The sequence below is a fragment of the Nycticebus coucang genome, chromosome 8 (assembly GCF_027406575.1).
Source record: "Nycticebus coucang isolate mNycCou1 chromosome 8, mNycCou1.pri, whole genome shotgun sequence".
NCBI lineage: Eukaryota > Metazoa > Chordata > Mammalia > Primates > Lorisidae > Nycticebus > Nycticebus coucang.
This window is the reverse complement of record NC_069787.1, coordinates 4,092,529-4,096,208: the sequence shown is the minus strand read 5'-3', so window position 1 is coordinate 4,096,208 and position 3,680 is coordinate 4,092,529. Positions and strand designations below refer to the sequence as shown.

Below are 3,680 nucleotides of genomic sequence, written 5' to 3'. Positions count from 1 at the left end.
CCAAATCTTTGATTTGTGAATATTTTCTCCTAGTCTATGGCCTGTCTTTTTATTCTCTTCTCAGTATCTTTAAAGGGCAGACATATCTATTTTAAGTTTGTGTGAACTCCAGTTTATCCAATTTCTTGTATGGTTTTGTGACTTAGAAATCTCTGCCTACCCCAAGGTCACAAAGGTGTTCTCTTATGGTTCCAGTTCCATGTATATCAAATATGTCTCAAATAGTATATCTCAAATTATTTTTTATGTATAGATTTGGTTATCTAGTGTTATAGGAATACTTGTTTAAAAACTTTAATTTACCAATTAAATTATCTTGGCATCTTTATCAAAAATCAATCGACTGGGAGGCCAAGGCAGATGGATCATTTGAGCTCAGGAGTTCCAGAGCAGCCTGAGCAAGAGTGAGACCCCATTTCTACTAAAAATAGAAAATCTAGTCAGGCATTGTGGCAGGCACCTGTAGTCTCAGCTACTTGGGAGGCTGAGGCAAGAGAATCACTTGAGCCCAAGAGTTTGAGATTGCTGTGAGCTATGAAGCCACAGCACTCAACCCCAGGGTGACTTGAGTGAGACTCTGTCTCAAAAAAAAAAAAACCAAGAAATCAATTGATGTATGTAAATATATATATATGTCTGTTTGTGTATATATAAAAAATCAAAAAATCTATTGACACATGTAAGTGTTTATATGTCTATATATATATATAAAAACCAAAAAATCAACTGACATATGTAAATGTATATATATATCTGTGTGTGTATACATGTGTATATATGTGTGTGTATATATGTGTGTATATGTGTGTGTGTATATATACACATATGTATATCATTGGACTCTGTATCGTTTTGTAGATCTGTTTTTCTTTTTTTTTTTTTTTTTCTTTGAGATAGAGCCTCAAGCTGTTGCCCTAAGTAGAGTGCCATGCCATCACAGCTTACAGCAACCTCCAACTCCTGGGCTTAAGCAATTCTCTTGCCTTGGCCTCCCAAGTAGATGGGGCTCTAGGCACCCGCCACAGTGCCCAGCTATTTTTTGGTAGTAGTTGTCGTTGTTTGACAGGCCCAGGCTGGATTCGACCCTGCCAGCTCTGATGTATGTGGCTGGTACCTTAGCCGCTTGAGCTACAGGCGCCGAGCCAAGATCTGTTTTTCTATTCTTAAATCACTACCACGCTGTCTTGTTATTATAGCTCCTTGTCAATCTTGAAACCACATGTATAAAGTCCTTCAAATTTATACCTTTTCAAAATTGTTTTGTGTATTCTAGACCCTTTGCATTTTCAAAAAAGTTTTGGGATCTTAATGTAAATTTCTACCAAACAGCCTACTGGGCTTTTTTTTTTTTTTGAATTTGTGTTGAAACTATAAGTCAATTTGAAGAAAACAAACATCTTAAAAATAGTTAATCCTCCAATCCATGAACATAGTGTATCTCTACATTTATTTAAATATTTCTTAATTTCTGTCAGCATTGTTTTATAGTTCTCAGTGTAGAGATTATGCACTTATTCATTAAATTCGTTACTATTTTATGTGTTTGATTCTGACAAATGATGTCCTTTTATATTTTTGCCAATTTGCATGTTGCTGGTTTATGTCAACATAATTTTTATATGTTGACCTTATACCTTGTAACCTTCCTAAATTCACTTGTTAATTCTTGTGTGTTTTGTCTTTTTTTTTTTTAAGATTTCTTGTTTTTTTCTATAGATAGCATCGTCTTGCCTACAAATAGAAACAGCTTTATTGCTTTCTTTCTGATCTTTATTATCTTTATTAAGGCAATAAGACACTGGTCAGATTGTATATGAAACCAGCACATTGTACCCCTCGATTGCACTAATGTACTCAGCTATGATTTAACAATTAAAAAAAAAATCCTGAGAATTTAAACTTATTTGTTTTCAAGAAAAAAACTTTAAGTAGCACAGAATCATATTGTATAATAGTTTTATTTTTCTCATTTTACCATTTTTACATTTTATGCACAAATATTTTTTATCTGGGTAAAAATAGAAAATAACTTTTATGTAAAATTACAAAAAAATAAATAAATAAAAACCACAAAGAAAAAAAAAAGAAGACACTGGCCAGAACTTCCAGAGCAGTATTGAATAGAAGTAGCCAGATTAGATTTCCTTGCCTTGTTGCTAATATAGGGGAAAAATTTCAGTGTCTCACTATTAAGCAGATAATTAACTCTATGTTTCTCATGGACGCACTTTGTTACCTTGAAGAGGTTCCCTTCTCTTCCTGCTTTACTGAAAATTGTTATCCTGAATGGGTGTTGAATATTCTCAAATGCTTTTTCTGCATCAGTGAGATGGTCATGATTGTCCCCATTTATCTTGTTAATGTGACAATATATTTATTAATGTATTGAATGAGTTTTGAATGGCAAACCAATCTAGCATTCCTAAGATAAATCCTGTTTGGCCATGATATATAATATTCTTACACATTACCAGATTCTATTTCCTAATATTTTGTTAAGGATTTTTATGTGCAAGAGAGATATTGATCGATAATATTTTATGCTCCGAATATCTTAGTCAAAGTTTTGTACCAAGGTTCTCCTACCCCATTAAAAAGAGTAGGGAAGTGCCCGCTTTGGCAGCTACGTGCTAAAATTGGAATGATACAGAGATTAGCATGGCCCCTGCACAAGCAGGACATGTCAATTCTTGAAGCATTCCATATTTTTGAAACTGTTTTATGTAAAATAAACGTTACTTAATTACAAAAAATAAAATGAGTCGGGGAAATTCCAGCACTCTGGGGAGGCAAAGTGGGAGGACCTCTTGAGCCTAGGAGTTTGAGGTTACAGCAGGAACCATGATTGGGCCATTAAACCATAGCCTGGGCTGCAGAGCAAGATCCGTCTCTAAAAAAAACAAAAAAACAAAAAAAGCAGGGAGTATTTCCACCTCCTCATCCTCTATGCTCTGATTGGAAGAGATCATATAAACTGGTATTATTTCTTCCATAAATGCTCAACAGAATTCTCCAGAGAAGCTGTCTTTACCTGGAGTGTTTTTGTATTCGGCAAAAAATCATAATACAAATATAATTGTACAGATAAAGGCTATTCATTGTTTTCTTTTTGTGCTCATTTTGGTACGTTGTGTTATTCGAAGAATTTGTGATTTTCATGTAGGTTGCCAAATTATTAGCATAAATTGTTCATCATAGTGAAGATTTTGACACCTTTCAGTGGATAAAACGTTAAATGAAACATCGCAAAGGGTATAGAATATTGAAACAACACTATGAATAAACTCGTTTTAATTGATATTTGTAACTATTACGGTGAAAAATTGCAAAACACGTCTTATTTTTATGTGCTCATGAAATAGATCACACGCTAGCCCTAAAACAAGCCTTGAAAATCACATTAAGTTAAATAATAATAAAAACATACTATCCTTCACACCCATTAGGATGACTACCATTTTTTAACAAACCAGAAAACAACAAACAGTCGTGAACGATGTGCAGAAATTGGGTTGATTGGATTGATTTTGCCTTCTTGTGAAGTTCAGAGAGTACACTTCGCATACCTCGGCTCTGTGGTGTAGCCTCTTGCTCCTAGGACGCACACCTGTACAGTCTGTTACTGTGCTGAGTACTGTGGGCAATTTCAAAGCAACAGTATTTGTGTATCTAAACATAGA

At 34.2% G+C, this 3,680-nt stretch overlaps 1 pseudogene; it reads left to right on the top strand.

Annotated features, from left to right (window-relative positions):
* Nucleotides 1–2,609: 2,609 nt before the first annotated feature.
* On the top strand, nt 2,610–2,710 carry LOC128592925 (uncharacterized; annotated as a pseudogene).
* The last annotated feature ends 970 nt before the right edge of the window (nt 2,711–3,680 follow it).